The sequence below is a fragment of the Myotis daubentonii genome, chromosome 1 (genome assembly GCF_963259705.1).
Source record: "Myotis daubentonii chromosome 1, mMyoDau2.1, whole genome shotgun sequence".
Lineage (NCBI taxonomy): Eukaryota > Metazoa > Chordata > Mammalia > Chiroptera > Vespertilionidae > Myotis > Myotis daubentonii.
Window position 1 is genome coordinate 46,319,449 of NC_081840.1, and position 27,605 is coordinate 46,347,053.

The window sequence follows — 27,605 nt, forward strand, 5'->3', positions numbered from 1 at the left end:
TTTGTGGAATAAGGCTTGAGATAGGAAGGGAATTGGATAATAATATTTAGAAACATATATACAACAAGACTTTCAGTGACTTAGAGAAATTGATTACAAGTAGCATGAAATTCAGCTACCAGTAGTTTCTTAACCCTTAAAAACAAAGTAGAATATGCGCATTTATTCAAAATACCAATAATGTTTCAAAGGTTTTCTCAGATTTGTGTTGTATATAGTATGGATTGACAGGAAAAACATTTAAGCCCTAGCTGGTTTGGCTCAGTGGATAGAGCAACAGCCTGTGGACTAAAGGGTCCCCCGTTCCATTTCTCTCAAGGGCACATGCCCAGGTTGCTGGCTCCATCCCCAGGGGGGTCATGCAGGAGACAACTGATCAATGATTCTCTCTCCCTCTCCCTTCCTCTCTGAAATCAATAAAAATCTATTTAAAAATAAAACATTTAAAAAGTAATTTATGCCCTAGCCCAGTGGTTCTCAACCTTCCTAATGCCGCAACCCTTTAATATAGTTCCTCATGTTGTGGTGACCCCAACCATAAAATTATTTTCGTTGCTACTTCATAACTGTAATTTTGCTACTGTTATGAATCGTAATGTAAATATCTGATATGCTATATGTGTTTTCCGACGGTCGCGACCCACAGGTTGAGAACCGCTGAGCTAGCTGATTTGGGCATCCGCCCTCGGACTGACGGGTCTAGGGTTTGATTCAAGTCAAGGGCACCTACCTGGGTTACAGACTGGATTCCCCCCACCCTCCCCACTGGGTCAGGTCATGTTGTGTGCAGGAGGCAATCAATCGATGTGTCTCTCTTATATTGATGTTTCTCTCTTTGTCTCTCCCTTTCTCTCTAAGAATCAATGGGAAAATATCCTCAGGTGGGGATTAATAACAACAACAAAGTAATTTATGTAAATTTCAGTCAACATCCCCTGTCTCTGAAGAGCATTAAATTGGGACATAAAATAGAAAGTTGTAATTTAAGATTAAAATTAACATTAGTGTTGTGACTCATCTTAATTAGATTTAAACTATTAGCAAAATTTACAGAATTCTTATATGTATAATCTGTAAAATAAATGAAAATGGAATGAAATTCTGCCTTTAAGTCAGTCGTGATGATAATCCTATATAATAAAGAGCTAATATGCAAATGGTCATCATGCTCTCATGCCGTCACAATTCATCACTAGAAAGCTGCGTGCACAGACGGTGCACACGGGTGGGCAGGGCTGTGTGCACGGCAAGGTGCGCACGGGTGGGCGGGGACTTGACTCTGCGTGCATGACGCAGAGGCGGGACCCCAGCTCCTGCCTACCTCTTTGGGGCAATCCATCGAGGAGCCCCGGATGGGTAGGCGGGGCCTACCTCTTTGGGGCCATCTATTGCAGGGCTCCTGTACTGTGAGAGGGCACAGGCCAGGCTGGTGAACCCCTCCCCCCAGTGCATGAATTTCATGCACTGGGCCTCTAGTATAGAAATAAATCTCAGGAACATGAAGTCTTTATAATTTGTTTCTTTTATGGTTTTAAAATGATAATTATATGTTACCTGTTATATGTCATATTTTCAGCTAATATAGTTTGCTTTGTGATGTAACATGTAGTTCATACTTTTTTAAAAAAAATATATTTTATTGGTTTTTTTACAGAGAGGAAGGGAGAGGAATAGAGAGTTAGAAACAGTGATGAGAGAGAAACATCGATCAGCTGCCTCCTGCACATTCCCTATTGGGTATGTGCCCGCAACCAAGGTACATGCCCTTGACCGGAATCAAACCCGGGACCCTTTAGTCCACAGGCTGACGCTCTATCCATTGAGCCAAACCGGTTAGGGCTAGTTCATACTTTTTAATTTTGTTGTTGTTGTTGTTAATCCTCACCAGAGGATATTTTTCCATTGATTTTTAGAGAGAGTAGAAGGGTTGGGGGAGACAGAGAGAGAACATTGATGTGAGAGAGACACATCGATTGGTTGCCTCCTGCATGTGGTTTATCCCCTTGAGTGGAATCAAACCCAGGACCCTTTAGTCTGAGCCAAACCTGTAGGGCTGAACTTTTTAATTAAAAAAAAAAGAAATATTTTTATTGATTTCAAGTAGGAAGGGAGAGGGAGAGATAAGAAACATCAATTATGAGAGAGAATCATTGATCACTACCTCCTGCACACCCCACACTGGGGATCGAGCCCGCAACCCAGGCATGTGCCTTGGTTGGGAATGGAACCGTGACCTCCTGATTCTTTGGTTGACACGCAACCACTGAGCCATGCTGGCTGGGCTGTACTTTTTAATTTTTAAATGTACTTTATACACAAAAGATAGAAATTAAGTAATAATTACTTACTTTAGTAATAGTTTTTTTTGTGTAAAAAATATATATAAAAACTCTGATAAAAGTCACCAACTATATTGAATGCTCCTTGAGGTAGAAATACTATTTTAAATTTTACCCACCACTGAATCTATATAATAAGCAATAAATATTGGTCACATTGATAAATGGATGGATATATTTAAAATTATTCATAAAGTATTTATACCTTTTTAAAAAATTTTTTTGTATTGATTTTAAAGAGGGAGATACACAGAGATAGAAACATCAATGAGAAACATCCATCTGCTGCCTCTTACACACCCCCTATTGGGGATTGAGTCCAAAACCCAGGCATATACCCTGCCTGGGAATTGAACCAGGGATCTCTTGGTTCATAAGTTGACATTCAACCACTGACCCACACCGCCGGGCTCCATACCCTTTTTAAAAAAAAATGTTGAAATTATAATTTTGGTAGTTGTAGCTTTTTGTAAGATTATTCAACTTCGTGAATGCCCCTTTAAAGAGTGTAAAGTTTTTAGTGTATCTTTAAGCTTTTAGCTATGTTTTCCTGGATAATTTTTTTCATCATCTTTTGAATCTAAAATTTGAGGCAGTATTATCTTGCTTTGTTGGTAAAGATATCAGGAACTCCTGTTTTCCACTCTCTTCTCATAAAACTTTCATAAACCATTTGTTAAAGTATTATAAGAGGATATTAGCTGTTAGAGTAAAAAGATCTATCTAAATTATAGGCAACAATAGAAATTGTTAGACATGACACTTTTCTCAATGACCTTTTCCACTCAAAGTATGTGGCTGTTCCAGGAATCTTTGCAGTTGTCAGTTGTGGAATTTGCTTGTCAGGAAATCTAAAAATGACTCCTTTAATATCCATTCCTTGGATGAGCTCAGAAAGCTTTAGGAAAAATTGGGAAGGTTTATATACCATATACTAGATTCAAATAATGAACAAAGTACATACAGCTAATTTTATTGATGTTGTCAAATCAGGAATGAAAGTTACTGTGTAAATGTTTTTAAAATGCCAGGTAGTGCTTTACTCAAACCAAATGAGTATTCTTCCAGAGCTTGTTATTTGAAAGCTTTTTTTTTTTTGAAATATGTGAACTTTTGTAATGAAGATAAATAATCGTTGTATCCAGAAAAAAAGAGCTGATATCATAGACAGATTTTAATATCACCAATTTGATAGAAACTGCTTCAGTGGCTTCAGATAAGTAGAAGTAGAGTTTCATGAAAGAACTTTAGAATTTGTGGAATGATAGTTTTTATATTTATTATTTATTTCAGAGAGGAAGGAGAGAGAGAGAGAGAGATAGAAACATCAATAATGAGAGAGAATCATTCATTGGCTGCCTCCTACATGCCCACTGCTGGGGATCAAGCCCACAACCTGGGCTTGTGCCTTTGACCAGAATCGAACCAAGGACCCTTCAGTCCGCAGGTAGATACTCTGTCCACTGAGCAAAGATGGACACTCTGTCCACTGAGCAAAACCAGCTATGGCTGGAAAGATATTTTTAAAAAAATTTTTTTTATTGCTTAAAGTATTACAAAGAGTATTACATATGTCTCTTTTTTTCCCCCCCTTGACATTCCCCCGGCTTCCCCTACCCTCCAGTGTCTTGTGTCCATTGGTTATGCTTATATGCATGTACACAAGTCCTTCGGTTGATCTCTTACCACCCCCCCCACCCCCCACAACCCTCCCTGGCCTTCCCGCTGTAGTTTGTTAGTCTGTTCGATGCTGCTCTGCCTCTATCTATTTTTGTTCATCAGTTTATAATGGTCTTGGAATGATATTTTTTAAAACATGTAACTTCTCTGTACTCATTTCTGCCTAATATAAAAAATTTAAGCTGGGAGGGAAAAAAAAGAATAAGTTTATTTCAGAATTACCATTTTCTTTTTTATTGATGTTTAGAGGAAAGGGGTAATGAGAGGGATAGAAAGAAAGAGAGAAACATTGTTGCTCCACTTATTTATGCATTTATTGGTTGCTTCTTGTATGTGCCCTGTCCTGGGATCTCGTTGGGGACAACGCTCTAACCAACAGAGCTCCTTGGCCAGGGCAGAATTACCGTTTTCTTTCTTTTCTTCTTTTTTTGGTTAATCCTCACCCAAGGATATTTTTTCCATTCATTTTTTGAGAGAGAGTAGAAGAGAGGGAGAGAGGAGGAGGGGGGAAGAGAGAGAGAGAGAAACATTGATGTGAGAGAGACACATGTGTTAGCTGCCTCCTGCACACACCCCCTCCCCCACTGGGGCTGGAGAACGAACCCAAAATTGAGGTTTGAATCCTTGACTGGAAATTGAACCTGTGACCCTTCAATGTGGGGGCTAACGCCCTAACCACTGGACAGCCCCAATCAGAGCAGAATTACCATTTTCAGTTTGGGAGATTTACTTATTTGGAGAGCTAAATTGGATTTTGACATTATTGGGATTGTGTTCAGGATGGACTCAGGAAAAAAAATTAGATGCCATCTGTTTCAGATTTCTTATTCTCTCACCCTTTCATGTTTTGTGGCTTTGAATTCATCAGATTATTTTTCAAAAATAAAAATCCTCTGATTTAGGTTATATAATTTCAGCTATATCAGTGAACACAAAAGTCAAAGAATCTGCATTTTTATACTGAGTTACACAAAGTTCACCAACATTGGTTAAAAGTAATTGTTTTTTTCAGACTATGTGAACATTAGGTAGCATCATATATCTTTGTCATCATTCACTTAATAAACCATTCTTTTCCTTTTTAGATAAATTTTTGTGAGTTTATTTGAGCCAAACTGAGGACATATGCCAGAGAGCAAGATTCCAAATGCTCCTTAATAAACTATTCTTGTCAGTAGTGCTTAACCATAGTCCACTCCTGGTGGAAGTTGCTAAGAAAATGGATTATGGAGATACAGAATAAATTTTTCCCTTTGATGTCACAATCAGAAGAGGAGCTTCTACTGGAGATTTTTTATTTAGTGATAAGTCCACTTAGTCTTTTGGTAGTGAGTTTTGCCTTACCTATGCCAGTTGCTATACCATAACAGTTCATAGGGCACATTCTTGTCACTTTTCAGTTTGAATCTTTTTTCTTTTTAAAGATGTATCTTTTAAATATATATATTTTATTGATTTTTTTACCGAGAGGAAGGGAGAGGGAGAAGGATAGAGAGTTAGAAACAACGATGAGTGAGAAACATAGATTCAGCTGCCTCCTGCACACTCCCTACTGGGGATGTGCCCACAACCAAGGTACATGCCCTTGACCGGAATTGAACCTGGGACCCTTCACTCCACAGGCCGATGCTCTGTCCACTGAGCCAAACCGGTCAGGGTTTCAGTTTGAATCTTGATAAATTTTGAGGTCAGGCTTTGGGTTTACTGAGCTGAAAAAGACCATTACTTGTTTGTGTTACAGTAGTTGACATCAAACATGGAACCTAAAAACCCAGGTATCTTTGAGAAACTTTAAGTAGAACTGGTGTGGTATCACAAAAATGGACCGAAGAGAGAGCCATCTGGACAGAAGAAAGCCATCCTTTGATTTCAGCAGGAGTATTCTGATGACATAGGAAAACATATAGACTACCCTGCCTCTACACCACTGTAGTCTGTTAGTTGTCTAGAGACGCTGAGTGGGTAGTGTAGTTATGGTAGGACCTGGGGTGTCAGGGATGGGAATTGTTCTTCAATAATAGCTCACCCATCACAATGGAGGCATTGACATACTGGGGAAAGGGATATTCTCTTGGATTTTTGCCTTTGCCAGAGAAGCTGAGTGAACAGGTAACCATTGCCCTTGCCATCAAAAAGAACTTGCTGCAACACCTGTGGGTGCTGGGTAAGCCTATCAAAATGCCACATAAATTTCTAAGGAATAGCAGCATTCTAACTCTTTTTAAAAAAATGTGTTTTTATTGATTTTAGAGAGAGGAAGGGAGAGGGAGGGGGTAAGAAACATTGATGAGAGAGAAACATCAACATCACACAGATGCTTCTTGCATGCTCCCCACTGGGGATTGAGCCCCCAACCTGGGCATATGACCTGACCAGGAATCAAACCGGTAACCTCTTGGTTCATGGGCCAGCGCTCAAACTGGCCAGGCCATTCTAACTCTTGAACAGACAAAAAGGGGTGTTGAGGACTTGAGCCTCTGAATGAAAGTACCATACCTTTACATCCCTCTTGATAAATTTATAACTATACTTTAATTTGTTGGCATTAATGAATGATGTGGAAATGTTTTAAGTTGTGTATGTTTGTGTGTGTGCTTAAGTGTCCATGATAGTCACCAGGTCTCATTAGTTCTTAAGGCTCAATTGCTAACCATGACTGATCAAGCAGCTTCCCAGCTGGGTAACTTCTCCACTTCCTAGCTGTCACTCTCTGATGTAGGTGTTAGGGAGCAGGGATATGACCAATATGACCAATGCCAGGAAAAAGGCAAGGGGATTAAAGATAAAATATTTTTATTTAAATTTATTAAAATTAAAATTTGGTGTTTTTAAAAAATATTTTTTATTTTTTTGCAATTTTTTAAAATATATATTTTATTGATTTTTTACAGAGAGGAGGGGAGAGGAATAGAGAGTTAGAAACATCAATGAGAGAGAAACATCGATCAGCTGCCTCCTTCATACTCCCTACTGGGGATGTACCCGCAAACAAGTTACATGCCCTTGACCAGAATCGAACCTGGAACCCTTCAGTCCGCAGGCCGACACTCTATCCACTGAGCCAAACCGGTTAGGGCAAAATTTGGTTTTATTTAAAGTCAGTTTCTTTTTTCACTGATGAGAATTTCTATAAATTCTAGTTTTGAGATTGTGGATGCCCAATTCAAAAAAATGGACCTTTATTTATTTAAACAGTTTTAGAATTATGGAATAATTGAGCAGGTAGAGTTCAGTATTTCTCATATCTATATATCCTCCCTATTTCCTCTATTAGTAACATTTTTTTTTTAATATATTTTATTGAGTTTTTACAGAGAGGAAAGGAGAGAGATAGAGAGTTAGAAACATCGATGAGAGAGAAACATCGACCAGCTGCCTCCTGCACACCTCCTACTGGGGATGTGCCCGCAACCAAGGTACATGCCCTTGACCGGAATCGAACCTGGGACCTTTCAGTCCGCAGGCCGACGCTCTATCCACTGAGCCAAACCGGTTTTGGCTATTAGTAACATTTTGTATTAGTGTGGTACATTAGTTACAATTAATGAACCAATATTGCCTATATTGATACATTATTATTAACTATAATCCATAGTTTTCATTAAGGTTCACTCTTTGTGTTGTATAGTTCTGTGGGTTTTAACATGCATAATAATATTTTCTATCATACAATTTCATACTGAATAATTTTACCACCCTAAAAATTCTGTTTTACCTATTCATCCCTCCTTTCCTTCCCCCAGAATCCCTGGCAACTACTGACCTTTTTACTGTCACTATATAGTCTTGCCTTTTCCAAAATTTCATGGCGTTGGGATCATATAATATGCAGACTGGTTTCTTTCAGTTAATAATATGCTTTTAAGTTTCTTCTATTTGTGGCTTGATAGCTCATTTTCTTTTATTGCTGAACTAGAGGCCCGGTGCACAAAAATTTGTGCACTCGGGGGAAGGGGGGTCCCTCAGCCCGGCCTGTGCCCTCTCGCAGTCTGGAACCCCTAGGGAGATAACGACCTGCTGGCTTAGGCCCGCTCCCAGGTGGCAGAGGGCAGGCCCAATCCCTAGATGCAGCCCCTGGTCGGGCTCAGCAGGGCTAATAGGGGAGTTGGGGCACCGCCCCCTGTCATGCACAGAGCAGGGCGGATAGGGAGGTTGCGATGCCACCCTCAGTCACGCTCAGGGTAGGGCCGATTGGAGGGTTGGGGCACCGCCCCCTGTCACACTCAAGGCAGGGTCGATGGGGAGGTTGCGGCGCCACCCCCTGTCACACACAGAGCAGGGGCAATCAGGGGGTTGGGGCGCTGCCCCCTGTCACTCACAGAGCAGGGCCCATCAGGGGGGTTGGGGTTCTGTACCCTGTCACACACAGAGAAGGGTCGATCGGGGTTGGGGAGCTCCCCCCTGTCACAGAGCAGGGCTGATCAGGGGGTTGAGGAGCTCCCCCAGTCACCCACAGAGCAGGGCCGATCAGGGGGTTGGGGCGCCGCACCCTGTCACACTCAGGGCAGGGCCGATTGGGAGGTTATGGCTCTACCCCATCACACACATAGCAGGGCCCATGGGGGGCGGTTGGGGCGCCACCCTCTATCACTCACAGAGCAGGGCCGATCAGGGGGTTGGGGCGCGGCCACTGTTACACTCAGGGCAGGGCCGATGGGGAGGTTATGGCTCTACCCTGTCACACACAGAACAGGGCCCGTGGGGGGAGGGGGGGGCTGGGGCGCCACACCCTGTCACACACAGAGCAGGGCCGATCAGGGGATTGGGGCGCCGCCCCCTGTCACACACACAGCTGCAGGGCGATCAGGGGGTTGGGGAGCTCCCCCCTATCAGGCACAGAGCAGGGCTGATCAGGGGGTTGGGGCGCCTTCCCCTGTCACGAACAGAGCAGGGCGGATAGGGAGGTTGTGGCCCCGCCCCCTGTCACACACAGAGCCGCAGGGTGATCACGGGGTTTGGGTGCTGCCCCCTGTCACGCTCATCCCGGTGCCGGGAGGCCTAGCGGCTCCGCTGATCCCGGTGCTGGGGAGCATATTACCCTTTTACTGTATAGGATAGAGGCCTGGTGCATGGGTAGGGGCCAGCTGGTTTGCCCTGAAGGGTGTCCTGGATCAGGGTGGGGGTCCCCACTGGGGTGCCTGGCCAGCCTGGATGAGGGGCTGATGGCTGTTTGCAGCTGGTCACACACCCTTCAGGGTGGGGGTCCCCACTGGGGTGCCTGGCCAGTCTGGGTGAGGGGCTGAGGGCTGTTTGCAGCTGGTCACACACCATTCAGGGTGGGGGTCCCCACTGGGGTGGCTGGCCAGTCTGGGTGAGGGGCTGAAGGCTGTTTTCAGGCTGGCGGGTGACTGAAGCTCCCAACAGCTCCTTTTTTCTTTTCTTTTTTATTCTGGGCCAGCTTTAGCTCTGAGGCTTGACTCCAGCTCTTAGGCCTCGGCTGCTGAAAGCAGGTATCTGGTTTGTTTGGTTCTATAATCGAAACACTGTTTCAACTCCAGCTCTGAGATCCCAGCTGGCTGAAAGCAGGTTTCTGGGGTTTTGTTTAGCTTCTATATTTGTAACAATGTTTCAAACTGCAAGCTCAGAGGCCGGCAGCGGCAGGCAGGGAACGTTGGAGTCCTCCGTCACTGAAGCAAGTAAGCCTCATGTTCACTTCAAGCTGCCTGGCTGCCGGCTGCCATCTTGGCTGGCAGTTAATTTGCATATCGCCCTGATTAGCCAATGGGAACGGTAGCAGAGGTATGGCTAATTACCATGTTTCTCTTTTATTAGATAGGAAAATTTTCCATTATATGGATGTACCACAGTTGTTTATCCCTTCACCTATTGAAAGACATCTTGACTCTTCCATTTTTTTGGAGATTATGAATAAAGCTGCTATAAACATGCATGTGCTGGGTTTTATGTAAACCTATGCTTTCAACTCCTTTGAGTAAATGCCTAGCAGTGTGATTGCAAGATCTTATGGAAGGACCATGTTTAATTTTATAGGAAACTGTCAAACTGTCTTCCAAAATATTTATACCATTTTGCATTCCCATCAGCAATGAATGAGCATTCCTGTTGCTCACAACCTTGCCATTATTTGGTATTATCAGTTTCATGTACTTTATCCATTCTAATAGGTATTTTAATTTGCAATACCGTAATGACATACAATGTTGAGTACCTTTTCATATGCTTACTATGCCTGGTGCACGAAATTCATGCACATTAAAAGGGTATTAATTAGAGGAAATACGTTAATATATTGCTATTTGCCCTTTCTCTATAATAGAAGTGTCAGAGATGAAAGAAAGTTAGTAAAATGTATATGAAAATCTTCCTCCTGTCAGAGTCTGGGGCACACCGCGGGACTCAGAGTCAAGTCCCTGCCCACCTGTGTGCACCTTGAAATCGCGTGAGACCCAGCCGGCTCCACCTCCATTGGGCGAGATCCAGACCCGGCGGGCCCCACTCCTGTCAAGCCCCATCGAGCAGGGGGTGCAGCCTCAGGTCTCCCGTCAAGCCCCGCTGGGTTGGGGGTGCAGCCTCAGGGCCCCTGTCAAGCCCTGTTGGGTGGGGGAGTGCAGCCTCAGGTCCCCCATCAAGTCCCACTGGGCGAGGGGCACAGCCTAAGGTCCCCCGGTGCACCCTTAGGTCCCCCCGCCCGGCGCTGGGGCAGGGGGTGTGGCCTAAGGTCCCTAGCCTGGCGCTGGGGTAGGGGGTGTAGCCTCAGGTCCCCTGGCCCAGGGCAGGGGGAGTGGCCTGAGGTCCCCTGGCCTGGTGCCAGGGGGCATGGCCTAAGGTCCTCCGTCAAGCCCTGAGGTTCCCCTTCAAGTCCTGCCAGGCAGGGAGTGTGGCATGAGGTTCCCCAACAAACCCCACCAGGCAGGGGGGACAGCCTCAGGTCCCTGCTTATCGCTTATTATGGGAACCCTGCTTCCGCTATGGGTGCAGCCATCTTGTGTTATGGAAACCCTGCCTCCCCTGTAGGTGCAGCCATCTTGTGATGGCGTGATGGAGTGAGGGTCAATTTGCATATTACCTCTTTATTATATAGGATTTGCCGTCATCTATATATCTTTGGTGAGGCGTCTGTTCAGATCTTTTGCCTCTTATTAAATTGGGTGGTTTGTTTTCTTATTGAATTTTAAGTGTTTTTTGTATATTTTGGATACAAATTCTTCATCAGATATGTGTTTTGCAAATATTTTCTTCCAATTTGTGTCTTGTGTCTTTATTCTCTTAACAATGACTTTCATAGTACAGATGTTTTTAACTTTAATGAATTTAACAAATTTTGCCCAGCCAGTGTGGCTCGGGTTGAGTGCCACCCAGGAACCAAGAGGTCGAAGTTTGATTCCTGGCAGAGCACGTGCCTGGGTTGTGGGCTCCATCCTTGGAAGGGGCGTGCAGAAGGTAGCTGATCAATGATGTTTCTCTCTCTTCAGTGTTTCTATCTCTTTATCCCTTTCCCTTCTTCTCTCTCTAAAAATCAATGAAAACATTTTAAAAGAGACACACACACACACAAATATACTTAACAAGTTTTTCTTTCATTGAGCATATTTTGGTGTATCTAAAAACTCAGTGCCAAACCCAAGATCACATAGATTTTTTCTTACGTTATCTTCAAGAATTTTCATAGTTTTGCATGTCACATTGAGTTGTAAGATACATTTTGAGTTAATTTTTGTGAAAGTTTTAAGGAGTTTGTGCACAAGGATGTTCAATTGTTTATAAAAATATTTTCTATTCCAAAAACATTTGAAAAAATGCTTTGTGTTGTCTTTTGTTACGTTTTTTTAGAGTAGTTTTGGGTTCACAGCAAAATTGAAAGGAAGGTACAGAGATTTCCTGTATACCCTCTGTTGCCATACATGCATAGCGCTCCCTCATTCCCTCCCTCCCTCCTTTCCTTCCTTCCTTTTCTTTTTTTTAGCATTTTAAATTAATTTTTAGAGAGGGAAGAAGGGAGAGGGGGAAAGAGAAACATCAATGTGCAAGCACAATATCAATCGGCTGCCTCCTGCACGCCTTCTACCGGTGATTGAGCCCACAATTCAGACATGTACTATGACCTGGAATCAAACCATCAACCTTTTGATGCATGGGATAATGTGCAGCCAACTGAGCCACAATGGGCAGGGCATCCTCTCTCATTTTCAACATCACCAGAGTGGTATGTTTCTTTTTTTTTTTTTTTTTTTACCCCCGACCCCGGTATGTTTCTTAATTGACACATAATCACCCAAAGTTCATAATTTAACTTAGGGTTCAGTTTTTGTGTTGTATATTCTATGGGTTTAAAAAATATGATAACATTTATTTATCATTATAATATATAGAGTATTTTCACTGCCCTAAAAATCCTCTGGGCTCTGCCAGTTCATCTCTCCCTCTCCAACCCAGGCATTTAAAAAATATATATGTTCTTACTGATTTTTAGAGAGAAAGGAAGGGAGAGGGATAGAGAGAGAAACATCAATCAGCTGCCGCCTGCATGCCCCCCACTGGGGATCGAGCCCACAACCTAGACATGTGCCCTGACTGGGAACTGAACCAGTGACTTCTTGGTTCATGGGTCAACGCTCAAGCTCAACCACTGAGCCACATTGGCCGGGCCCAGGCATATTTTTAAAAGAAACTAAAATGAATAAAATGATTTGTGGGGCTGGTTTTGAAAAGAGATGTTCCTAACATTCTTAGATGTAATTAGAAGCATTATTTAGAGTCTTGAGTTTCCCTTTCAAAAAGATTGATATTAGGTCATTAAGTGTTATCTGATAGGTGCCTAATTCTTTGTTTGAGATTAGGAAGTGTGAGCTAAATGTGGTACCGACCATACGACAGTAGCAGGTGGTAAAGGGGATCTAAATTCAGAATTTTTGAACCATCACTAAAATTAAGGTCCTTTGCCACTTACATTTTATTGTCACTCATGGTTTCAGCTATACAGATTTCTTGGCCAGAGCTCCAGTGTGTGCTTATTACACTTGTAAGAAGCAATCCAGAAGCTTGACCTGGCAGAGGTTTAGTAGGAAGAGTACATGGGTACTGCTATAGCTGCCTGATCATTTCCAATTCTGACTCAGAGTGGGAATATCTATTATAATGGCAATAAAATGCTGTCCTGATACACTATTTTTTATATAGCCTAAGTAGTAATTATTAGCTAGAATCCACTTTCAGTTGGCTTTATAACTGTCCTATCCTGGACTTATAGGGACACCCTTTGTTATTCCAGAGTATCTTTTTTAAAAATATATTTTTATTGATTTCAAAGAGGAAAGGAGAGGGAAAGGGAGATAAACATCAATGATAAGAGAATACATCATTGATCAGCTGCCTCCTGCATGCCCCCTACTGGGGATCGAGCCTGCAACCTGGGCATGTGCCCTTAATTGGAATCGAACCCAGGACCTTTCAGTCTGCAGGCCTTCTGTCCACGGAGCCAAACCAACTAGGGCTTAACCTTAATTTGTATTGTGACATCCAAATACTCTGGTCATCTAGGATATGATGTAAAAATGGTTTAGTAGCTCCATGTTTGGTGGATTATGTTTGCTTTTTCACATAGTTATATAACACACAGGAACAATCTGTTTCTGTGAAAGCACTTAGGTTTTCTAGAGATAGATGTTCTCCATATCAATCAATACATAAGCTCACTTTGTCTTTAATGGGATCCATCTGGTTAATGATTGTGTTTCTTGAGTTTCATAGGTTAGGGATTCATGAAGCTGAAAGAAAACAATGGATATGGTCTAGTTAGATTCTTTCATTTTACAGTTGAGACTACTTAAATGCAGAGGCTAAGTGACTTGCTCAGGATTTTATAGTCAATGTTAGATTGGACCCCATGGCTCCTGAGTATCAGTCCTATTTCTGATGTAATACATTAATTGGTTCAATTTAGTTAATGAAAAAATTATGATTTTATAAGAAGTAAATTTTCCAGGAAATTTAATTGGACTATTAAATACTACAGTTTTAGAATTCAAATATTTGGTTGAATTTCCTAGTTAATTTCTAAAGTGTTAAGTGAGTTGCTTTTTCTTTACGTACCAAGTGTCACTGGATTTTTAGTTAAGAGCAAATTTACTTTTCACATTCTAGATAGAAATTGGCCAATTTAAAAATAATGAAGATATGATAGCCTATATTTACTAGTAACAAGCACACATTTGACTGCATTAAAATGAATCTTAATGTATTTTTTGCATAGTAGAGATAATCTGTTAATATTTAATGTAATAAAGCACCAGTGGATTCTGCTTTATCTGGGGAAGTATTTATAAAACTAAAGTGGAGTGTTATATAAAAACTAAAAGTGAGGATTAATTCAATATGCATCTGGTGAATTCAGGGCTTGAAGGATGCACATCTGTTGAGAAAACAAATCAGAGCTTTAAATATGTGTGCTTTGATTCTTTTTAACTGTTTTGAAACAGTCTTAGTGGATTTAGAAAAGGCCATTTGCTCTAAGGAAGCAACTGTGAACCATTTATGATGCTATTAATAATTTTATTATTTTCCATAGCATTTTGATACATTAGTATTTTTCTTTCCAATTTATTTATTGGCGCAGGAAGGAGTTAAATGACTCACCATAACACAATTAGTTTGTTGCAAAACTATTTAAAAAGAGGGAGTGTAGTTTCCTGAATTGCATAGATTAGAAATATTTTAAAGCTCTGAATTCTATTTTGAATCCATAATCAATGAAGAAATAATCACAAAGCGCCTACTATGTATTCATCATGATACTAGTGCTATAAGAATGTAGGAATTCAAGAAATGATCACAGATCAAGTTGGAGAAATAAGACTTAAAATGAAATATATAGAGTAGTACAATCTATTAAGTAACTTCTTTTAAACTTGGTAATATAATCTGGGAACAGTATAGGAATTTAGAGGGGAGAAAATTCAGTGAGTGTTAATTCTTTTGGGAAACAGATTGAAGGAAGGCAAAGTGGTGGATCTCAACTCTGCCTGCCCATCAGAGTAAAATGGGGAAACTTTCCCCAGGATCGGTTGAATCATAATCCGATAGGTGGTGCAACCATAGTTTTTAAAATCGTTCTCAGGTGATTGTAATATAAGGCAGTGCTGAGAACTACAGCCTTAAAGGATGGGTATGATTTGGGTAGGCAAGAAAGTGTTTTGGGGCAGCAAAGTTAAGCAGGGAGGAAGAATTGGGCACAGCTCGTGAAAAGATGAATCCAGAATTATGTACTGGTTAGGGAATAGGGAGAAATAAGTGTATTAAGGAGGTAGAATGGTGTCATTTTGGAGATCTATTGTAAATATCGGTTTTGAGGCCTGCTTCAGACTCCGGAATTGGAAATTCTAGAAGTAGCGTACAACAATCTGTTTTAACAGGCACTCCAGGTGATTACAATGTACACTAAAGTTTGAGAATAGCTCTTACTACAGGTTAATAGAAGTCAGGCAGAGGGCCCTGGCCAGTGTGGATTGGTTGGTTGGAGTGTAGTCCTGTGCATCAAAGAGTCATGAGTTCAATACTCAGTCGCTGTACATAGGGAAGGCAACTGATTGATGTGTCTTTTTCTCTCTTCCTCTCCTTCTCCACCTCTCTAAAAATCAATGGAAGCATATCCTCGGGTGAGGATTAAAGAAAGAAAAGAGAGTCAGAGGAAGTTAGATTTGATGTTGTAATAAGTAGGAGGACCCACTGAAGGTTTTTTAAGCTTCGGAGTAACAGGATGTATTTGTATGTATGAAAGGTAAATCTGATTATGATGTGCAGAATTTTTTGGACTACTAAAAGATAGAAATGAAGAAAGCCATTTCTTGTAAAATTTCCATTTCTTGGAACTGTTTTGTAAAAGTGGTTGTGAGAAATAACCCGTGGAAATTTTTGTATTGTGTTTTTTAGGTATAAAGTTCTTGTGATACCATATCTATGAAGTGACTTGTGATAGTTGTTTCTGGGTTTTGTCCTTTCACTCATGGTGACTAAATTAGAACCACTTCATCCAGCTTTTAAAAAATATCTTGTAGCCCAGCTGGCATGGCTCAGTGGTTGTGTGTTGACCTATGAACCAGGAGGTCACGGTTCGATTCCCAGTCAGGGCATATGCCTGGGTTGTGGGCTTGATCCCCCAGTGTAGGGCATGCAGGAGGTGACTGTTCAATGATTCTCTCTCATCATTGATGTTTCTCTCTCACTCTCTCCCTTCCTTTCTGAAATAAATAAAAATGTATTTTAAAAAAGTAACTTTTAGAATAAATAAGTCAATGATTAAATTATGCCTGAGGAGCTTTCTATAATGGCAGTCGTTGCTGATATTATAGAAAATGTCTTAATCTTAAGATAGTTTAACCCTTTTCGGTCCAACGTCGAGGCTGACTCGACAGACCAATTTCAAAAGATACCACACTATGAAATGTTTTAAAGAATAAACTCTTTGATTGAACATACTTAATAATATAACCAGTGAATTTTTGGTTTAAACTTTAAAATAAGAACATTAAAAAGTTCAACATTCAATCCTGTCAATTTATTTGGACCAGACTGTTTGAATTCCAAAAATAAAATTGGACAGCAAAGGGTTAGGAAATATTTCATTGTTATTTTTTTAACAGGCACTCCAGGTGATTATAATGTATAATGTTTTAGTTGGGAAGCAATAAGTAGTAAAATAACATGCTTGGGTAATTGTTTTCAGATGTCATCAGTTCTGTTCTAGCATTCTCTTATTTATTGGGTAAAATTCACACATCATAAAATTAATCAGTTTAAATGCACAGTTTGGTGGTATTTGGTATGTATGTTATGCAACCAGAACCTTTATGTAGTTCTAAAACATTTTATTATCCCAAAAGGAAAAACCCCTATTAGGCAATTCTTTCTTCACAGCCCCTGGAAATCTGCTTTCTATCTCTATGAATTTACCTATTCTGGATAATTCATATAAATAGAATTCTATATAATAAAGAGGTAATATGCAAATTAACCCTCATGCCCTCACAAGATGGCTGCCTATGACCAAGCCAGCAGGGGGGTTAGTGAGGGACGACCAAATGACTGAACAGCAGGCTGCATGGGGTGACTAGGCTGGTGGGGGGGGGGGCAGTTAGGGGCAACCAGGCTGGCAGAGGGGGGCTGTTGGGGGCGACCAGGCCAGCAGTGGGGGCATTAAGGGGCAACCAAGCTGGCGGGGGGGGGCAGTTAGGGGTGATCAGGCAGGCAGACAGGTGAGCAGTTAGGAGCCAGTAGTCCTGGATTGTGAGAGGGATGTCTGACTTAAACCGGCAGTCAAACATCCCCCAAGGGGTTCTGGATTGGAGAGGGTGCAGGCTGGGCTGAGGGGACCCCCCCTGCATGAATTTTGTGCCCCGGGCCTTTAGTCATATAATAAGTGCCTTTTGTGTGTGTGTACGTATGTCTGCTTTTTTCACTTGGCATAATTTTTAGGAATGGAATTGCTGGGTCATATGATAGTTGTACATTTTACTTTTTGAGAAACTGCCAACAGTTTTCCACAGTAGCTGAACCATTTACATTTTCACCAGCAGTGTTCAAGGGTTCAAATTTCTTTATGTCCTCACCAAAATTCGGTATTTTATGCCTTTTCTTTTTTAAACATCAAATGAAATGACCTATTATAAAGCAAAGAGATATGGAATAAGTGCCAAAGTTAACCTCACATATTGGACAGTAGTCCCTTAGAAAGTAGCCTTGCTCAATTGGGGAGGCAACCAATTGATGTGTCTCTTTCAAATCGATGTATCTCTCTGTCTCTCCCTCTCCGTTCCACTCTCTCTAAAAATCAATGGAAAAATATCCTCAGGTGAGGATTAACCAAAAAAATAGAAGGGGGAGGCGGGTTAAATTCATATAATGTCTTGTATCTGGATGCCTAAGAGTCCATCTGTGAGAATATACTCTAAAATTATTGTCTCTTTCTTTTCAATACTTATAGCTCATTTTTTAAAATTATTTATTTATTTATTTTTGACTTATAAACAATGGAAATTTATTTCTCACATTTCCATTAGCTTGGCAGTCCAAGATCAAGTCTGTGGCAGATTTCTCTGCCTTGCCCACATCCTGGTTCATACACAGCCTCCTTCTCTCTGTGACTCTCGGGAGTCTCTCTTTTTTTTTTTGAAATTTTGTTTTATTGCTTAAAGTATTACATATATAAAGTATTATATATGTCTCCTTTTTTTTTTTCTCCCCTTGACCTTCCCCTGGCCTCCCATACCCCCCAGTGTCTTGCATCCATTGGTTATGCTTATATGCATGCATACAAATCCTTCGGTTGATCTCTTACCCGCCTCCCCAACGCTCCCCGGCCTTCCCTCTGTAGTTTGACAGTCTGTTCAATGTTGCTCTGCCTCTGTATCTATTTTTGTTCATCAGTTTATAATGGTCTTAATCAGGGGTCCTCAAACTTTTTAAACAGGGGGCCAGTTCACTGTCTCTCAGACCATTGGAGGGCCGGATTATAGTTAAAAAAAAAAAGTATGAACAAATTCCTATGCACACTGCACATATCTTATTTTGAAGTAAAAAAACAAAACGGAACAAATACGATACTTGTATTTGCATGTGGCCCGCGGGCCGTAGTTTGAGGAACCCTGGTCTTAATCATCCATAAATGAGTGAGATCATGTGGTATTTTTCTTTCATTGACTGGCTTATTTCACTTAGCATAATGCTCTCCAAGTCCATCCATGCTGTTGCAAATGTTAAGAATTCCTTCTTTTTTACAGCAGGATAGTATTCCATTGTGTAGATGTACCACAGTTTTCTAATCCATTCATCTATAGCTCATTTTTCTTATTGAATTGGCTATGACCATTGGTTAAGTTTTTGTTTTTTATTTGTTTCAATATATTTTTATTGATTTCAGAGAGGACGGGAGATGGAGAGAGAGATAGAAACATCAATGATGAGAGAGAATCATTCATCGGCTGCCTCCTGCACTCCCCCTACTGGGGATCGAGCCCACAACCCAGGCATATGCCCTTGACTGGAATTAAACCCATGACCCTTCAGTCCTCAGGTCGACACTCTACCCACTGAGCCAAGCCAGCTAGGACTGGTTAAGTTGTTTTTACAGTGGCTTCTATTTAAGTATAAAAGTATGTATATCTTAAACTTAGTTTTAGGGTTTAAAAGTTTAAACTTCAATTTAATAAATTCATCTATTCAAGGAACAATGTCCTAATGATTAAGGTATATCTATGCATAGTTACAAGTTTGACATATTTACCCGAATGTACATTTTTTAGAAGTATTTGGTTAGACAGAATTGTGGTTTAGTAGAGGCATGAGTAGATTAGGAGATGGGACAAGGTAAAGGCTAATTATCGAAAAGAGTAGAATGGTTAAGTAGGTATGAGTGATAGTTGGGGAAGAGAAAATGATTAATCTGAAGATTAATGTGCTAATGGTTCTATTCTTGGAATATTCATTAAAAGGAAGTTTTTCATTTTTCTATTGTAATGTCACATTTTCCCTAGAAATTTTGTAAATACCACATATTTCACTTTAAGAGTAAAAAGTTTATGTAACTGATTAAAATTATTTATGAGCCCTGACCGGTTTGGCTCAGTGGATAGAGTGTCAGCCTGCGGACTCAAGGGTCCCAGGTTCAATTCCGGTCAAGAGCATGTACCTTGGTTGCGGGCACATCCCCAGTAGGGAGTGTGCAGGAGGCAGCTGATCGATGTTTCTCTCTCATTGATGTTTCTAACTCTCTATTCCTCTCCCTTCCTCTCTGTAAAAAATCAATAAATATATTAAAAATAAAAAGGAAGAAACATTAAAAAAGAAATATTATTAAAAATAAAATAAAATTATTTATGATTATTAACAAGTGGGGTAAAAGGGAAAGGGGCATGTGAAACCCAGTTATCTTTTGAGTAACAGAATTTTTCTGTTCCAGAATTATAAAGCATTTTTTTAGACACTGGACTTTTATGCAGCCAAATGTACAAAATTAATGTGTTTCACTACACTGTCTTGATCATTGAATTTGGCTCTGGCTCATGGGAATCCTGTGGGTGTGCACATGTTTTACTTCTGAGCAAACTCCTAGAGAAGGTTTGGTTTTAATTAATGCTTCACAAAGCAATGCTAAAATATGGACTTCTGGGTGGGTTTTTTGTTTGCTTGCTTCTTTGTAGTGGGCTTACAATTGTTTCTTTTTTTCCTTTGTGCCTTTCTTGCCTTTGAAGAAGAAACATTCTTCTTATTCATTGCTTTTACTATTTCAAAGTGAATCCAATATGTTTGTCTCTTCTTTTGGTATAATGCTATTAAATACAGAGTTAACAGTTCTTTTTTCCTTTGAGATGATGGGAGGTTATTTCCTCATCTACTTCTTTCAAATATCTTTTTAGAGTTTTCACTGGGTTTTCACTTGAGGGACTATTTGCCAACCATGAGACTACTACTATGCATATAGACCTAGAGACTTAATGGATTCTTTTGAATTCGGTATGGAGTAATAGGAAGGAAAGGAGAAATTTCTGGTCTGTCTGCAATCGTAATAATATAAACTGTCAAACCAATACAAATTCAAGTTCTCATGATTGCTTATTTGCTGTGGAGGTGCAAGAACAGTAGAAATTCCTTGGCCCGTTATATGAATATGAAGAAAGGGCCCTCTACAGATATGGTTATCTTTTGTCTACTCATTTTCCTTACCTACATAGTTCCTCCTACTGCTTTGAAGCGGTTTATAGGAAGAACAGGGATGAAGGGAAAGAACACTCTTAGTGGGCTTCCCCATATCTTTAATCAATTTTGTTATTTTTCCTTGGTGGTCATTCTGATTTTACCAATAAAGAAATTGAGGCATAATCAAAGGTTACTGTTTTCCTAGATTCTTTGTCCATTACTTTACCATTGAACCTTTTGTGAGTCCATGTGTTTTCCCCACCCTTGAGCTCTGAAATAATCCTAACTTTCTTCTTTACAGAGGAGGTGATTGAAATAGTAGTAATTTACCAATTAATGATTTCAGCCTGATTCCCTTTATTGGCAGATTGTGAAGTTGGAACTGCATTGGTTTTTATTATAAAACTAGTGGCCTGGTGCATGAAATTCATGCACGGGGGAGGGTGTGTTCCTCAGCCTGGCCTGCACCCTCTCCAATTTGGGACCCCTCGAAGGATGTCCTACTGCCAGTTTACAGGGATTGAGCCTAAACCAGAAGTCGGACATCCCTCTTGCAATCCAGGACTGCTGGCTCCTAACCGCTCACCTGCCTGCCTGCCTGCCTGATTGCCTCTAACCACTCTGCCTGCTGGCCTGCTCACCCCCAACTGCCCCCCCACCGCTGCCAGCCTGCTTGCCCCCAAATGCTCCCCCACCAGCCTGATCACCCCAAACTGCCCCCACTGCTGGCCTGTTCACCCCTACTTTCCCTCCCCACTGGCCTGCTCATCTCCAACTGTCCCCCTGCTGGCCTGCTCTCTCCAAACTGCCGCTCTGCTGTCCTGATCACCTCCAACTGACCCCCACTGATGGCCTGCTTACTCCCAACTGGCCCCCCTGCTGGTCTGCTTACCCCCAATGGCCCCGCCCCCCACCAGCCTGATCACCCACAACTGCCCTCCCCTCTTGGCCTCTAACCGCCTCTACCTCGGCCCCGCCACCATGGCTTTGTCCAAAAGAACATCTGGAAGGTCTCCTGGAAGGTCTCCCAGTCTAATTAGCATATTACTCTTTTATTAGTATAGACTAGAGGCCCAGTGCACGAAATTCGTGCATGGGTAGGGTCCTGAGGCCTGGCCAGTGATCAGGGCCCATCAGATTCCCCACCTCCTCCTTCCCTTGCTGCCTAGGCACTGCTACCTCACAACTCCCTCCCACCTCCCCCCGCCTCCTGCCCTCACTCCCTCAAACCCTGCCGCCGCCACTGATCACCAGCCATGTTCTGTGACACCCCCTGGTGGTCAGTGCACGTCATAGCGAGTGATCAAACTCCCGGTTGAACTCCCAAGGGGACACTTTGCATATTAGCCTTTTATATAGAGAGATATATTTGTCTGTAAATATGATTATGATTGCAGATATGAGTAGGACCAGGTAAAATTTTATAGAATGAGCCTTTTATTACAGATGGTTTGCCATGTATGCATTTTTTCTAAAGAAGTAAAAATTACTTTAAAAAATGTTTTAGGAAGACTTTGAGAAATTTACAGTATCTGCTTTTCTTCCAAGAAGGTTGTCACTTTTATGCCAGAGTGAGAATTATTTGTATGCTTTGTATGTCAGCATTGGGCCACTGTGACTGGGGGGCACTTAGCTTGACTTGAGAGTAATTATCCTGCTCACTGGCTGGGAGGGAGGGTGTGTGGCAGAGGAGATAAATACTCGGTTCTGGATTATTCATAGATTGCTGACTTTCTGGATTGATTGTGCAAGCCCCTCCTTTTATTGATGTCCACCTTCTATTGACAGACATCTACCCTGGGAGAGAAATGAGATGAAACTCTCTTTTTTTCATTGTAAAAAGCATTTTAATTCCTAAGGTGTATAAGGCCATCCAGCCATCCACAGTATCCAAGGTACACATTTTCATGGAGGATGTTCCCACTCTTGAATAAATTAAAACAATTTTTTTCTTTTAATTTAAACTTTCTTCTATAACTGTTTTCTTGTTACTTAAAAGCTAGTTTTTTTGAAACTATTTCCAAAGCTTTTCAAGCTGTATATGTCCTTGGAATGAATTTATAAATAAGAATTGAGCCCGGCCGGTGTGACTCAGTGGTTTAGCATCGACCGATGAACCAGGAAGTCACAGTTTGATTCCAGGTCAGGCCACATGCCCGGGTTGTGGGCTTGATCCCCAGTACGGGGCGTGTAGGAGGCAGCCAATCAATGATTCTCTCTCATCATTGATGTTTCTCTCTCTCTCCCTCTCCCTTCCTCTCTGAATCAGTAAGAATATATTTTAAAGAGAGAAAGAGAGAGAGAAGAGTACATATGTTTGTAAATAAGAAAACATGTATTTGATGCTCTTAGAAAGTCTTATTTTCTTTCATTAAAACTTGTGCAGTATAGGGAACTCCATAGATTCTCTTAATTTGAAGGAAGTTAGAGGGAAAGGTACTAATTCAGAGTTCCTTGGGAAAATGTGTCACTTATATATTTTTTATGTTTATTTTGTTTAAATCAAAAACTGAAATATTTTCTATTCAGAAAATATATTTGGATCTAAATATCTTCTATAATTTTAACCCTAAAATATCAATTTAAATATTTTAAAAATGGTTGGGATGTTTGTTTTTTTAAATAAGTTAGGTTACTGGAGTTCTACATGTTACTGGATCACCTGGGGTAATTTTCTGATTGGAAAATTAAGAATTATAGTCAGAGGGGAGGACATGAGAATTTTTAAAGAACATATTCAATTTTACTTTAGAAGCCGAACCTCTCATATGTGACTTGTTTTGTATGTTTGTTAAACTATATTATCACATAAGCAATGCTGCTATTGGGACAAACAGTGACAGTTGATTCGGGTCTTTTGAATGTCCACTGTCTGTTTTAATTTGTATGTTCGTTTTGACACTGTCATATACTCAAACTTCAGTGGAAGTCATGAGAACCTATTATTTTTGCCTGCTCCCTCCTTTACGTTGGAAATATTCTTTTTTACTCAGAGGGACCTTAACTTTGATGTAAGGGCTTGTTTCTGTTGCCAACTTTTTTCTTCCTTGCCAAGTAAGAGAGTTGTTGTGAACTCTTCAGTGATGCCTTCCCCAGGATATTTGCAGATGTAGTTGGGAAAAGTCATTTCATCCCCAACCTTTGCATGTCAGGTGCTGGGGTGCCCGGGTGCCACCTTGCCTGCACCCCGGCTCTCCGATCCTGATGGCAGATCACGGGGCCGCAGGCAAGACGGCACCTCTGATCGCGATCACCGGCTGGGGGGCGGGCAAAGGCGACCCTGGTTCTCCGATCCAGGGCTCTTGCCTGCTGCCTGGGTTTCCCATCACCATTCTTCCGTCCTTCCCCTTTCACCTCCCATCATTGCGCCTATGTATACAAATTAACCCCCAGTTAACCGCCATCTTTCTTGGCAGCTAATTTGCATATTGCTCTGATTAGCCAGTGGGAAGCGTAGCGAAGGTACGGTCAATTACCCTTTTGTCTTTTATTAGATAGGACTAGAGGCCCGGTGCACAAATCGTGCATGAGTGGAGTCCGGCCAGCCCTCCCTGATCAGGTGATTGGCGGGGGGGGAGGGGACGTGGGAGGTTGGCCGGCCGACCCCACCCCCTATTGGGGGGCAGGCCGGCCAGAGGAAGATGCCGCAGGAGGTTGGCCTGCTGGCACCACCCCACATTGGGTCAGTTGGCCACCTGCAGTGCGCCTCACAGCAACTGGTCATTCTGGTCATTCTGGTTCCAGTCGCTTGGCTTTTGTATATATAGATGCACTTGTGACTGATATAAAGAGTGGGATGTCTTTATATAGTTTTGAGATAAAAACTGCAGCATGGCCATGCCAGTATGCCTCAGTGGTTAAGCGTCGACTTATGAACCAGGAGGTCACAGTTTGATTCCCAGCCAGGATACATGCCCAGGTTGTGGGCTCGATCCACAGTAGGGGGCATGCGGGAAGCAGCTGATCAGTGATTCTCTCTCATCATCGATGGCTCTGTCTCTCTCTTCCTATCGCTTCCTCTCTCAAATCAGTCTATATATAAAACCCTAAGCGACCAGTCAACTGTTTGAGTGGTCGCTATGATGCACACTCACCACCAGGGGGCAAATGCTCAACATAGGAGCTGCCCCCTGGTGGTCAGTGCGCTCCCACAGCGGGAACACTGCTCAGCTGACCGACAGACTCCAGATGCCGGGGTCATAGCTGCCGAGCGCAGCTGCAATGGCGCGAGCCTCTCTGGCCTCTGCAGCGGCGGTGATGGTGGCAGGTGCAGCGAGGCCAGGATGAGTGGGAGTGGCGTGGTGCCCAGCCCGGGCTCAGGCTTCTCCCCAGCCACCTGCTGCTTTGTGCACTATTATAAACCAGCCAGGCCTGCGGGGATCAGCCCGAAACTGGCTGTCCAACATCCCCCAAGGGGTCCCGGATGGGTCCTGGACTGTGAAAGGGCACAGGCCAGGCTGTGTGATCCCACCAGGCCTCTAGTAAAAAGACATTAAAAAGACAAGTGCAGCATGATAGCCCTGGCTGGTTTTGCTCTGTAGTTAGAGCGGGGGCCCGAGGACTCAAGGCTCAATCACAGGCATCTACCTTGGCTGCTTGCTCAGTCCACCACAGTGTGGGCAGGAGGCAACCAATCCATGTATCTTTCACATCAATATTTCTCTCCCTCTCTCCCTCCTTCCCTCCTCTTTCTTTCACTCCCTCCCTCTTCCTCCTTCCCTTCCACTCTATCTAAAAATCCATGGGGTGGGGGGGGGGGGGGGGCGGCGGGAAACCTGGAACATGATAGACTTTATAATGACTGTTTTCTTAAGTTTGGTGACCCATAGAAATTTACCAATATCCTGAAACAATTACATGAGAGAGTGGCCAATAGAGTTGAGTTTAAGAAGCATATTTCTATGAATAATTTTTCAACCAAGATGGAGAAGGGAAGCTAGCCAGTTTTAAATGGTGGTTGAGTTCATTTTATTGCATAAGTAATGTAATAAAAATAATAATGAAAAGAAAATGAGTTTTTCATTCTTTTCTTTAAACACATTTTTATTGATTTCAGAGAGGAAGGGAGAGGAAGAGAGAGATTAGAAACATCAATGATGAGAGAGAATCATCGATGGGCTGCCTCCTGCACATCCCCCACTGGGGATCAAGCCCACAACTCAGGCATGTGCCCTGATTGGGAATCAAACCATGACCTCCTGGTTCATAGGTCGAGGCTCAACCACTGAGTCATGCCGGCTGGGCTATTTTTCATTCTTCTTCTTTTTTTAAATTCTTTATTTTTGAAAATATTACAAATGTCTCCCTTTCCCCCCATTGTCCTCTACCAGTCTGCTCCCACCCCTTAGCCCCAGCCTTTATCCCCCCTATTGTCTGTGTCCATTGGTTATGTTTATATGCATACAACTTATTTGGTTATCTCTTATCCCACAATACCCCCCTCCCTTGCCCACCCTCCCCTGCTTTCCCACTGAGGTTTGACAGTCTGTTCGATGAGTCTATATCTCTCAATCTCTTTTTGTTCATCAGTTTATGTTGTTCCTTATATTCTACAACTGAGTGGAATCATGTAATATTTAACTTTCTCTGACTGACTTATTTCTCATAGCATAATGCTCTCCAGATCCATCCATGCTGTTGTAAATGGTAAGAGTTCTTTCCTTTTTACAGCAATGTAATATTCCATTGTGTAGACTCACCACAGTTTTTAATCCAGTTATCTGCTGATGGGCACTTAGGCTGTTTCCAAATCTTACTAGTAGCTATTGTAAATTGTACTGCTATGAACATAGGGGTGCATATATCCTTTCTGATGGTGTTTCTGATTTCTTCAGATATATTCCTAGAAGTGGGATGACTGGGTCAAATGGGAGTTCCATTTTTTAATTTTTTGAGGAAACTACATACTGTCGTCCAGAAAGATTGCACCAGTCTGTATTCCCATGAGCGGTGTATGAGGGTTCCCTTTTTTCCACGTCCTCTCTGGCACTTGTCATTTGTTAATTTGTTTATTTTCATTTTTTTAAAAAATATATTTTATTGATTTTTTACAGAGAGGAAGGGAGAGAGATAGAGAGTTAGAAACATCGATGAGAGAGAAACATCGATCAGCTGCCTCCTGCACATCTCCCACTGGGGATGTGCTCGCAACCCCGGTACATGCCCTTGACCGGAATCGAACCTGGGACCTTTCAGTCCGCAGGCCGACGCTCCATCCACTGAGCCAAACCGGTTTCAGCTATTTTCATTTTTAATTGCTGTTGTGTTTGTCTATAAATATGGTTGATTGTTATTATTTGGTAATATGATAAATATATATATTCTACTAGAGGCCCGGTGCACGAATTCATGGAGTCTCTCAGCCTGGCTGGCAATCGAGGCCTATGGAGGTGTGGCCAGGAGTTGGCCAGCCTGCCCCCCCAATTAGGGACTATTGGGGGGGGAGGATGCTGTGGGAGTGCACTGACCACTAGGGGGCAGCTCTTGTGTTGAGCGTCTGTCCCTTGGTGGTCAGTGCGCGCCATAGCGACTGGTCGATGGGTTGTTTCAGTTGTTTGGTCATAATAGTCGCTTAGACTTTTACATAGATAGATAGATAGATAGATAGATAGATAGATAGATAGATAGAGCCATAGTTTAAAAATTAGGGGTATTGGGAAAATTTTTTAAAATTTTATTGATTTTTTTTTTTTTTTGAGACAGGAGAGGGAGAGAGAAAGAGAAATATCGATGTGAGAGTGGAACATTGTTCAGCTGCCTCTTGTACTCCCACCACTGGTGATCAAGCCCAAAACCTGGGCATGTGCCCTTACCAGGAATTGAACTGACAACCCTTTAATGCATGGGATAGTGCCCTACCAACTGAGCCATACCAGTCAGGGTGGGATATTGGGAAATTTTTAAAATACATATTTTTTAATTGATTTCAGAGAGGAAGGG

The 27,605-nt window shown here is 41.9% G+C and overlaps 1 protein-coding gene across 10 annotated transcripts in view; it reads left to right on the top strand.

Moving 5' to 3' along the window:
- CSNK1G1 (casein kinase 1 gamma 1) overlaps nucleotides 1-27,605 on the top strand; it is a 162,447-nt gene that overhangs the window by 1,579 nt on the left and 133,263 nt on the right. The gene's annotated exons all lie outside the window — the stretch shown is intronic.